Source organism: Herpailurus yagouaroundi, unplaced genomic scaffold (genome assembly GCF_014898765.1).
Source record: "Herpailurus yagouaroundi ecotype Mexico unplaced genomic scaffold, PumYag 141, whole genome shotgun sequence".
In the NCBI taxonomy this organism is placed as follows: domain Eukaryota; kingdom Metazoa; phylum Chordata; class Mammalia; order Carnivora; family Felidae; genus Herpailurus; species Herpailurus yagouaroundi.
In genome coordinates this window covers 35,342,079-35,354,926 of record NW_024412396.1, presented here as the reverse complement: position 1 = coordinate 35,354,926, position 12,848 = coordinate 35,342,079, and the positions used below count along the sequence as shown (strand labels likewise).

Genomic DNA, 12,848 nt, shown 5'->3' with positions numbered 1-12,848 from the left:
GTGCACAAGAAACACAGAGATCTAAAAATCAGCCCAAAGCATTTAAGTCTTTTTTTCTTTAAGCCAGCAGTTCTATAAACAAACACAAAATGAGGGTCTTGGCTAGATTCTAAGATGGGTGATAAGATACAGAGTCTATTACGTTTAAGAACCTAATTGAAATCATTTTAATAAGGACCAAAATATTGCCTTTGACAGGTGATTTGTGTTTAAAAGCCTCACGAACACCCAAAAGCCAAGTTTTTATGCTGGCTCCTGTGTGTGACACCAAATACAAGGTCTTCCATTAAACCCATCCTTAAACTGTAGATGATAGCAAAGCTTTGAGACTTCCAACAGGCTGCCATTTTTTTCTATGTTTATTTTTGAGAGAGAGAGAGAAAGACAGAGTGTGAGCAGGACAGGGGCAGAGAGAGAGGGAGACACAGAATCCGAAGCAGGCTCCAGGCCCTGAGCTGTCAGCACAGCGGGGCTCAAACTCTGAAACCATGAGATCATGACCTAAGCCAAAGTCAGCGGCTTAATCAACTGAGCCACCAGGCGCCCCCAGGCTGCCATTTTTAATACACATACTTGGAACTCACTGTTAAGAGACTAGATTCCTAGATATAGACCAAAGTGAAAGCATAAGTAATCATCCTATGACCCCTCAGTGGCAGTAGACACTTCTGGTCAGCCCTCCTTAACCGCCCTGGCACTTCGCTAATGAGCAATCCCAACAGCTGTGTATGTAATTTTACGAAGCACATCCACACCCAACACTTCATTTTATCATCCTCATTTCACATATCAGACTGAAAGGGAGACTTGGGAGGGAGTGGGGAAGTTAGGAAGAGAGAAGTTGGGGAGGGACTTGCTTTGCTGCAGAACGTAAAGGGATGTTGACTGGAAGAAGCCTAACTGGTTCGGAGTGGGGCAGGGAAGCTTGGCAGAGGTCAGGGAACCTGAGTGCTTAATCCAATGGGAATCCAATCCCCACCCTCTCCAACCCCAAGGCCATGACCTTAGTTCAGCCTCCCCTTATCTCTCATCTGTATAATTACAACAGTTCCGTAACTCTTCTCCTTAACCTGTGGTTCTCCAGTTTAGGGGCTGATAAACCTTTTCTGTAAAGGACCAGAGAGTAAATATTTTTAGCTTTGTGGGCTTTTAAGCCTCTATCACAACTAGTCAACCCTGCCATTTTATTATGAAAGCAGCCACAGACATCTGTAAAAAATGGGCATGCCCATAGGCCAATACAACTTCACCGTGGACACTGAAATCTGAACTTCACAGAACTTTCTCATGTCTCAGAATATTCTCTTTCAAAATTTATTATTTAAAAATGTGAAAACTATTCTGAGCTCATGGGCCATACAAAAATAGGTGGTGTGTGCATGGAGGCCCAGGGGTTGAAGGTCACCATCAGCTGCCCTAGTTCATCGTATTCATCATTTAATTCATTAAGTCAAAATTCTGTTGAGTACTGAGGTGTCTCTCTGGCTCATTTGGAAGAGCACATGACTCTTGATCTCGCGGTCATAAATTCGAGCCCCATGTTGGGTGTTTACTTAAGAAAAAAAAAAAAAAAAAACCTGCGGGGGGTGGGGGTGGAATTTATTGCATGCTAATTACGTGCCAAGCACTGTTCTAGGCACTGAGGAAACAGGGATGAAAATGAGATGATGTGCCCTTCAGGGAGTTTTAGAAAAGATGTTTTGGAAAAGGCATGAAAAAAAATCAAGTAAACTATATTAATTTTGTTTAGTGTTACAGGGGATGCAAGAAGCAAGTGAAAGAAAATGGTGGTGATGGTGGTGGTAGAGACAGCGACTTTCAATAGTGTGATCGGGGACAACCTCTCCAGAGAGAGGGCATTTAAGCTGAGACCTAATGGATGAATGGGACCAGTCCTGCAAAGTGCTGGAGGCAGATGATTCCAGGCGGGAGGAGTGTGTGCAGAAGCCCAGAGCAGGTGGGCAACTTGGCACATCTGGATCAGGGAAGAAGACAAGTATGGCTGGGGCCTAGTGAGTAATGACAGTGTTAAGAGAGAAGAAGCTGGAGAGGGGAGAGGCCCAGACTCCAGGGACTCGTACACCAGAGTGAGGAGTCTGGGGTTTATTCTGGGAACATCATAAATGTGATTGTGTCACTCAATCACGACTTCTGTTGTGTCTCCTGGATACAGTACAGCTTCCGGCCAGGACCATAAGACCCTCCGTGGTCTAGTCCTTGGCTACTTATTGTCTATCCTTGTCTCCCAGTACCATGAGCACTGTCCATCCATGTGCCCCCCCCACCCACGTGCACGAAGTAATCAGACCTTCACAGGAGTCACTTCTGAGCCCACACATCCACAGTTCCCTCAGCCTAAGGTGCTCTTTTCCTTATGAACCTAAGTGTCTTCCACTGACCATTCAAAACCCACTCAATGTTTTAATGGGCCTTAAGTTTTCCAGAGATGGTCACACGTTTCTTTCCACATCCCAAGCAGTGTGTGTGTGTGTGTGTGTGTGTGTGTGTGTGTGTGTATAGTTGAGTGTTTTTTGGTTGTCTGGATTTTTTTTTTTTTTAATTCACGTCTGTTTCCCCCACCAGACTATGAGATCTTGAAGACAGGGACTATGCTTCATTCAGTCTCTGGCACATGGTATATTCTCAATACATGTTTGTTGAATGCAAAAGCATAAATGCCTAAGTGAACAGATGGCTTGTTTCTGAACTTCAGGATTGTGTGACTGGGTGTTCTTCCCACAGTTGCCTGCAGATCTCTTTTTCACAAATGCCAAGACATTTAAAGTCAACCAGATCACCAAGTGCTCCTTAGCCACTTGTCAAGCTTTCTGATGCTGACAGTAGCCTCACAAACAGACTTCATCCTCTGGGTATTTGCAGCTTCCCTCAAGCAAGGAGCTTCTTTCTGGCTGAATTAGCTCATGCTTGTTTTTTCCACCCAGCCTCAAAAGTAAGATCCATGGGAAACAGACCCACTGAGAATCTTTTAGACTTTTCCCCATTCCTTACATTCAATGAACACCTCGCCCGAGAAAGTATTCACTTCTTCACCTATCATAGCTGAACCTCAAGAAGCCAGACACAGCATTAGGTGCTATAGACACAGATGAAGAAAGTCCACAGACTCAGGGAGATCACAGACTAGTGGGGACATTTAGGGAGCGGCGAAGCTGCTAACTCTGTCCAGTGAAGAGGGAATACAGCTGAAACCTGGGACCTGTGTTTCCACATCTTGGCCCCTTTTTAATCAGATCAGCCCGAGGGAAAGGACTAATTCCACCATGACAGCTGGGCCCTCAACCAGAACACATCTTCTAATCTCAGCTTCTGGCATCGTTGCAGAGGGGAAGAAGTCACTTCTGCGACATCCAAAATGCAATCCATCTATAACATTACAGATGACTATTGCTATGCCACGCACAAGGAAGCAATTAAAAAGCTACTTAAGATTCTGGAGCAGGTGCATTCTGCTTAGCAAAGAATAAGAAATTTAATCCATCTGTGGCCTAGCTCGAAGTCAGAGTCATTTGTACTGCTCTTCAACAAAACAAACAAGACTCTCAACATGGTAACAGTCAACAAATGAGGGCCAAATTTTGGGGGATATAGATGATGATGATCAGGATGATCTAAAACATTGGAGAACTTACAGTCCACAAGAAGACCCTCCCTAACACTCTCCTTTGATAATGCCAGGTCACAACACATATGTGATACGTAAGCATTGTTTTCCACAAAGCAGGTCAATATCTGTACCGAATAAATAGGGGAAACTTGAAAGCAGTGTTGACAAAACAGATTTGCACCCATGCATACATCTTTCTGATTGCTTCATCAGGGACTTTTGCCACACGTTGGTAAGATGGCTGTCCAGACCGAAGGATACGCTCACTGGCTAAGTAACCACGGTTGTCCTCTAACCAAAGTAGTCACGGGGGAAGCAACTTAGATGCTGGAGGAAGAGAGACAAGGAGAGACCATGAGTTCCTGGCAGCCACCAACGTGATTAGACAGTTGAGAGCTCCTGCATGTACTCACATCAATATCGTAACCCACGTCTATTTTTTTAATCAAGACAGTATTTCACGTTTAATTCTCCAATTATAATTTCAGTACTAAAATACTGGCATTGTTCCTTCATTGTAAATGGTCTCCGGAATTTCTGAAGCAATGTCACAGACTTAAAAAGAGGAACAAGCAAAAAAAAAAAAGAAAAAAAAAAATTATACCATAAGAGCAACTTTAAAGAGAATGGCCGGGGAACCCTCCATTTTGGTGCCATACCTCTTATTTTCAGAGATGCAGTTTACCCCACATTTTGCAATTTTCCAATGGGCCCTGACATGCAGTTTTGGTTTCAACAGCACGATAATGTTAACCCAAATTCTCTTATCAAGAAGAATGTGAAAAGAAAAAACTGCTTCGCTTCTTTCCTTGGCCATCTCTCTCCCCTCTCGCATTCCTCATGTCTGGTTTCATTTCCCAAGCACACCAGATGCCAAGTACTATTTGGAGCTTTAAAAAAATCATGGGATACAGTCTAAAGGTTGCAGGAGAAACGTTTGAAAGGCGATGTGTTTTCCCCGCAAGTTTCAACATCCTCTCCACCAGGAAACGGAAAGGGCGTTTCTCAGTGTGTCCAGCGGAGGGCCAGCCCTTCCCACACACTCAAGTCCCAAAAGGATGTTCGAACGGGGCGCTTCTGGAAGTGGGTCTTGGAAATTCACCCTGTAGTCAGTCCCTTCAGCTCACTGACTTTCCTGATGCAAGAGGAAAACAATATAGGCACCAGGCACCCTAAACAGGGCAGTATACACAAAACACACTCCCTCCTGTGTGCCCTCTCTGCATCAGTGGGGGGAGGGGGTGCAAAGTGGAAGCCAGAACCTGTCCCATTCCTTCCCCTCTTCCTCCCTAGATAATAAGGAAGGAACCCAAGCGAAGTCCATGCACACCCTCAAGCCAGACCAAGCCTCAACCAGCACATAATTCTTTCTTCCAAGCCCAAGTCATAGACTCCTGCCAGAAAACACCTGCTCTTCATGTAAAGAGCAGAGGGGGACCTCCAGGTCTCACCCTAAAAAGCTGGCAATGACTCTTCTGCCATGACTCAGTACTTTAACCACAGGTATGGGACATAAATCCCTAAAGCCAATACAACACGGTTCTCGAGTTAGGAGTTTGTGTTGTTCACGTGACAGAAACCAGTCTGGAAGCCAGGACATCTCGTCTCGATCATCTGGGAGAAGAGCCAAACCAAAAGTGTCATTGGAGTCCCCACCAAAGAAAGCACAGCCTTGCCAGACAGCCTATGCCCTTGGGCCTGCCGACCTGTTGCTAGTCTGAGTTAAGTCAATAAACAGATTTAAGCTGAAGCCGAAAGAAATGCAAATCGTTTTCTCCCTTTAGGTTTCCATCTTCACTGCCTCTAAGGGATCCACTTAGATGTGCAAGGACAAATTTCATTGAGAGGTTACACAAACATAGGAAGTTACAACTCAATGGCCAGTTCTGTCACATCAAAGCTCTCACTCTTTCAAGAGGCCAAGTTGTGTTCTGTAACAAACATGTAAAACAAGCAACTTTCCTGAATCACCTAGCAGCTCTTTCAGGAAGAATAGGAGAATACGACATCACAGTCACCAGAGGAGAACGCGAGTACCCTACAGGGCACCAACAGCTGCCTTGTACCCTGTGGCTCCAGTCCTCTGCTGACCCTACTTGAGTAACCCCTGAAGTCAGAGTCTTCACCCCTGCAGGCAGATGTGGTGCCTCTTGAAATGCCTCCCCACCTCGATGATCACACTTCAGGGGTGTTAGGTTTCAGACCTTTCCAAACAAGTAGCCAACACGTTGGGGCAATCCACACAGAATATTTAAGTGACATTAAAAGACACTGCCTAAAAATAAGTAGATTACTACTCATCTTTTGGAACCTTCTCACAACTGAAATAATTCTGGCAAATCCTGAGAGAGAAGAGGTTGAATAGATATACACTTAGTTTGAGAAACTGTGCTTTCCAGATCTAGGAGTAAAGTCTAACACGGCTTAGAGAAGATAAACCAGAGGTACTATGGGCCGAGGACGCGCAATGCCATCCTCAAAGTAGTATCTAGTCCCTCTTCCCAGTGAGGCCATAAGACATGGTCCCTTGAAAAGTGAGTACTGCTACTCCCAGCCCCAAACCAGATGCTGCTCGACCTTACTCCTCCCCAAATACTACAACGACATTTTCTCATCAAGGCGTTTTATTGCCAAGTAGGTACAACTTCCACTTGTGTGCAGGCCTTTATGGAGAATAATGTCCACTGGCATCCTAGGGAAACTACAGTTCCCTGGACTGAAAATAAAGAAATAAAACCTTGCCTGGAGGGCTTTATATGTTCATGTTTACTGAAAGAAAATTTAAACCTCACTAATTACCTTCTTCTGTTCATGTTCTTCTGACTACTTTCATGCCAAGTTTCATACGATTGCAGCAAGAGAAAATGAAACACCATGTAGAACAAACTTTCTTGGTTAAGCTCAGCCTCATTCTCTGGGAACTATTAAGAAACCCCATCCTTCTCATGGAAAATGTCTGTGCTTTTCAGTGAGGGAAAAACTAATGAACAGACACAACATGACATAGGCAGCCGTGGAGACTTGACCCAGGTTCAAAGAGCAGCTCACCCACTTCTTTCCTGGAGGAACCGGAGGAAAGGCTTCAAGACCCTAACGTCCTCTCTAAAAGTGTGATGGCTTTTAAGTGGACATTACAAAGGGAACGGAGAACTACCTTAGAGAGTTGGAAGGAGGATTTGTATTTGTTGACTACTGTTTGGTAGAAATGTGTTAACCAGATTCCTTTCTCTGACATTCCTGTGTGTATCAGCAGAACAAATTCCTGGAACGAGGCTGGTTTAATCTCTACAGGGCAGTTGTCATCACTAAATCAAGGGCTCTGCAGGTTAGTCAGCTTATCTGCAAATTGTGGGAAATTCTCTGAGAGTTTTAGGGGCCGTGTGGGAAAAGGCACTTTGAAAAGTCTTAGCTTTCTTGTATATTTTGAAGCATTCAACAGATTTGGTATTTCAACCCAACCACTTATACAAGAACGACCACATAGCACACCCAACTGAGTCACTGCAAGGACGCTGACATGGGCAATACTGACCTGATTCCCCTTCACATTTTGCTCAGGCACTGACCTCACCTACTTATTATTCTACTTTGTACCTCTGAAGGCATCTCGTCTATCCAGGGAAATCACTGAATTGGTCACCAAACTGGACAACGTGACTGTCAGCAGCCACGGCCACAGGCTTTCACACTTTTGCCTCAGAGAGGTCATTCTGAACCTGTGTGGACACAGCCACCATTTGCCATTACAAATGTAAAAAATGTTTATAGAAAGCTAAGTCCATGGTGATTCCTGGGTTTAAAATTACAGCGTGGTGAGTTGTTGACTAGATCCTGAGCCTCTCTACAACACCTGCTGCTCAGAGGGGTTCGTTTTGGGCAAGGCCAGCACCACGCCTATGCTCAGGCTGTTACTAATGAGTCCTGCGCATGACCAGGCAGGGAGAAGCCACCCAGAAACTCTGAGGACAGATGATGGAGTCACATTATGAAAACTGGAACTCCCTTGGAAAGAAGGACCCTGTCCTTCATAAAATTCTAACTACAAATTTTACATAATAAACCTTCAAGAGAGGCTTATGAAAAGATGCCGGTAAAGTTTCAACTGAATGCGAGTTCAGGTGTAGAAATAAGGCAGCAAAGAGGCCCTCTGGCCCCCACCAGTGTGGGATGTTGTGTGGCTCTGGTAGGTGTTGCTCTTCAGTCAGAACTTCCCCGGCCCTTCATGAGAGACACACTACCCTCTAATGAATGAGAAGTGAAGGCATTACCTTGTCACGTCAGCCTCTAAAACTAATTTCCAAAAGAAAAAGCGCTAAAAGGACCAAGAGAAATAAAACTTTGACATGGGATTTCCCCAGTCTCCCTTCATGTTAGGAAACTCCATAAGCACCTAGATATACAACCATCCAAGATCAGAACAAATTTTTTTCTTAACGGGGGGTGAGGGTGGGGGGAACTTCAGCCCCTCAGTGGGCAATCTAATAATCTATGGATGGGAAAGTCAATTGTATTGCCTCAGTGGAGTGCAAAATGTCAATATCTATTGTTGTTTTTAATGTACTGGCCCTTTGATCCACATCTAAGGATTCCTAGATTCCATATATAGGGATTAACCTATAGATATACTTACACATGAGCACAGAGATATATTAACGAGGATGTTCACTACAGCACTGTAATAGAAAACCCATTCGCTATTGGTAATAGAGAATCAGTCTAAGTGACCTTCAATAGGTGAATGTTTTAATAAATGTTTGTGCCCCTGCGCCGTAAGACACTGGTTTTCATACTCTGATGCCCAAGCTTTATTTACTCCATACCAATTATATCAGAATCTCTGGTATTGGGGGCCCAGGCATGAGTATTTTTCCAAACTCCAAGGGTAATTCCAATGTGCAGGTCAGTTTGAGAACCAGTGCTACAGAATCCTATGCCCAGGTTCAAAGAATGTCCTAGGTCCATGAACACTGACATGAAAAAGATCTAACATATTCAGAGGAGGAAAAGAAGAAAAAAGAAATCAAGTTGCATAGCAAAACATATGTATCACCATTTATGTTAAAACTAAAAACAACCCTGTGTTTGTAACAATACACACACACCTATATATGTGAATGCATAGAAATCCTTCCAGAATTGGTGGTATAAACTGTAAAGTTGGTCAAAACTTAGCCAAATGCTTGGCACATGGAAGGCACTCGATAAATAGAGGCTATTACTTCCACGTGCATCTAAGTTTTTGGAACCTATGGTTTCATACTTGGATAGTGAACTCTTCTTATAAGTGCACCAGACAGTATTCTACTGAAACTAGGAAGTTTGCAAGCTTCTCAATAACCCCATTAAAACTCTAAGTATACACCTGAATAACTCATTAGCCTTTAAAATTACAGCTTGCTCTGTGTATACACGAAACCCATGCCCAAAAATGCAGGCAGATTCACTGTCAATATCATATTGATTTGTAGGTCCACCAAAATGGCCCATTTATAAGTTGTTCTATGTCAGCCAACAAATCTAAAAACTACAACGTAATGCTAGATGCCACCTTGATGAACAAAGAGGAAGAATATTCCCAGGGCTACGTGTTAAAGCCCCAGGGATGACAATGTGACAAACTTTAGAAAAATGTTTTGTTTGGTCTTAAATTCTTCATATCCCAAGAGGCAATTAGTGGAGAATTTCTGGTTCCCTGAAGCCTTCAAATAGTCACAGGGCCAGTTAGAAGAAAAGTTGGGAGATTCTATTATTTTTTTCTTTTTATTTGGCTCTGTTTCAATTATACTTCTATTGTGGATCAGAAATCAAAGGGCATCACAAATACAGCCCAGGATAAGAGGCTTAAGGATGCTCATACATGGAATAAAACTTAGTATGTGGTACACTCTTTTTAAAACATTTTTAATGATTTTTAATTTTTATATATTTTTTAATGTTTATTTATTTTTGAGAGACAGAGTGTGAGCCGGGGGAGGGGCAGAGAGAGAGGGAGACACAGAATCCAAAGCAGGCTCCAGGCTGTCAGCACAGAGCCTGACACAGGGCTCGAACCCACAAACCATGAGATCATGACCTGAGTCAAAGTCGGACACCCTAACATTTGCTCATTTTTGAGACAGAGACAGAGAGAGACACAGAATCTGAAGCAGACTCCAGGCTCTGTACTGCCAGCACAGAGACCAATGCAAGGCTCGAACTCATGAACGGCAAGATCACGACCTGAGCCTAAGTTGGTCACTTAACCGACTGAGCCACCCAAGCGCCCCAGCTTGTGGTACAGTCTTAAGATGCAATCAAACATATTTAAAAACTATATTTTTATAAAAATGAATTTAGTACAATTTTCAAAATTCTTCTCTATTTTAGGTAATTTAAAAAAGGTATGCATCATCCACATTTAATTGGGCACTGAATGTTTGACTACAACAACTTTAAAGCTGGATTCCAGCAATTTTCTCCCAAGTACATGCTCCTAAGTTTCTATCTTTAAAGGTGGGGTTCTCTCTAAAATGAACAAATCAGGAGACTATATATGTTAGCGAGGATGTGAAGAAAGGGAACCCTCTTGCACTGTTGGTGGAAATGCAAACTGGTGCAGCCGTTCTGGAAAACAGTGTGGAGGTTCCTCAAAAAATTAAAAATAGATCTACCCTATGACCCAGCAATGGCACTGCTAGGAATTTACCCAAGGAATACAGGAGTGCTGATGCACAGGGGCACATGTACCCCAATGTTTATAGCAGCACTTTCAACAACAGCCAAATTATGGAAAGAGCCTAAATGTCCATCAACTGACGAATGGATAAAGAAGATGTGGTTTATATATACAATGGAATACTACCTGGCAATGAGAAAGAATGAAATCTGGCCATTTGCAGCAATGTGGATGGAACTGGAGGGTATTATGCTAAGTGAAATAAGCCATACAGAGAAAGACAGACACCATATGTTTTCACTCATATGTGGATCTTGAAAAACTTAACAGAAGACTATGGGGGAGGGGAAGGGGAAAAAAAAGTTACAGAGAGGGGGGAGGCAAACCATTAGAGACTCTTGGATACTGAGAACAAACTGAGGGTTGATGGGGGGTGGGGGAGAAGGGAAAGTGGGTGATGAGCATTGAGGAGGGCACTTGTTGGGATGAGCACTGGGTGTTGTATGGAAACCAGTTTAATAATAAATTATATTCAAAAATAAATAAGTAAATAAAAATAAAGGTGGGGTCCTCTTTATCAATCATTAAGTCACCACACTGCTTACAGAAGCAAATGAAAACATGGTGATCATATGAACTCATAAGAGGCAAGAGATGGTCTTTCCTGGACCAAGATTTTATCAAGGAATTTTATGAACTTGACGTCTGAATGCTGACAATATTCCTATGAGATTAAGACTAATTATTTCCTGGCTACATCTTCCAAAGTTTATGTAGTTGAAACCCAATTCCTTCAAATATCACTAAATATTCATTGCAAACAGCTGGAAAGGAAATCTATGATTCTCAGAACTGCAAAATGATTTCCAGTATACTAGTATCGGTCCCAGTGAAACACAGTTACCATTACTTTGGAAGCAATGCACTGGAAGCATACACTGGAAAGCATACATTGTCAAAGAGGAAGTAAAATGTATTTTTTTGAGCTCTTCGCAAGTTAATAAAAAATGAGTACACAGCGCCCATAGGACAATGATGACCAAGTCTGAACAAATGGTCCACCATCAGTCAATGCGGTATGCCTATCGAGCTTTGGGAAAATATCAAAGATTAAAGGAACTCCATCTGATACCTATTGAGTTAATAGGCTCTTTGGCAAGTGAGTTCCAAGTCACTTCCAGAAATCCCAGATGACCTTGGAAGAACCGGATAATGATGCCATTCCTGAAAGTTAAGAAGTCATACAAAGGTAGAGTCTTAAGGAAGCACAAAGTCGAGGCATGTGCTGTCAGAAAAAGTGTTTTCCTTTTTTTTTAATATGGGCTTCAAAACTGCCTAACCTATGCATAATAAAAGCAATTGAGGAGACAGATAGGATAAGTTGTGAGAGCTAGCAGGCTTTGCCAAGGACAGGAGAACACGTGCGTTGAATAAGTGAACTGGTGAATGTATATCATCTCTTTTCATAAAGCTAATAATCAACCAAAATAGAAACTACCAGCAGCTACAATAAAAAGTGTTTTCTCATTGGTGATTTCTCTCCATGTGACAACCATCCTTGGGAAGTTATTCACATAGCTTAACAAATGATTCTGAAACTGCATGAGCCAAACAAATAGTGAAGAAAGATCTTTACTGAATTTTAATTACTATACATGGATTACCACACTCGTGACTTAAACTCAGGCCAAAAAACAGGGCCATTCCACAGTCATCAAGGGGGAAGTGTGAAGGAAGCTGATACTAGCCAGTGCCCACTCCACCCAACTCTGTAATTTTCTATATAATTAGGTGAGAACAGTAATTGCTTAATTGCATAACTCAAGAAGACTAGACATTTGCTTCTCTTGCAAAATTTATTCTAAATGCGGTAACAAGAAATGCTCTGTTGTAAATTACTACTTTGACTCATTTACGAAGCCTACAGTAGCTGGACTGAGGTTAGTATTTGGATTTCGTATTCTGCAAATATTGTTAAACAGTCAAAAGTCATCAAGTGGCTAAATATGGGAAGCTATCAATATAAGACTGGTTAAATGATTTAGGGTACCTCTGTATGGTGAAATACCACACAGCCATTAAAAAGAAAGGGACACCTTTTCTATTGTTAAGAGGTCTAAAGTATATTAAGTTTCCAAGTTACAGTATAAACATGATATATCATAAATGTAAAAGGAATATACTTAAGCATGGAAACAAAGTATCTAGCCTGTGATAAAATAATAGTTACAAAAACCCATCAAGTAGCTCCTATTCTAGAGAATAAAATGGACATTGGAAAAGGAAGGAAACTTGTTTGCATCTCGGTTCCTTCTCATTTTTTTTTTTTTTTAAACATAGGCTTAGACTACTTTTTTTTCCCCTTGATTATCAAGCTGTTTCCAAATGTTTAGAAAGTAATTAGATCTTATAAAAACTAAGTGGCTTTTTGGGGCTCCTGGCTGGCTCAGTCAGTAGAGCATGAGACTTTTGATCTCGGTGTCATGAGTTCAAGCCTCATGTTAGGGATAGAGTTTACTTAAAATAAATAAATAAATAAATAAATAAATAAATAAATAAATAAATAAA

The 12,848-nt window shown here is 42.1% G+C and overlaps 1 protein-coding gene and 1 non-coding gene across 5 annotated transcripts in view; one reads left to right on the top strand and one right to left on the bottom strand.

Moving 5' to 3' along the window:
• DAAM1 (dishevelled associated activator of morphogenesis 1) overlaps positions 1-12,848 on the bottom strand; it is a 176,150-nt gene that overhangs the window by 111,080 nt on the left and 52,222 nt on the right. The window lies entirely within an intron of this gene.
• TRNAK-UUU (transfer RNA lysine (anticodon UUU)) lies at positions 12,716-12,788 on the top strand. The gene has a single exon. It is a non-coding gene; the product is annotated as a tRNA-Lys (tRNA).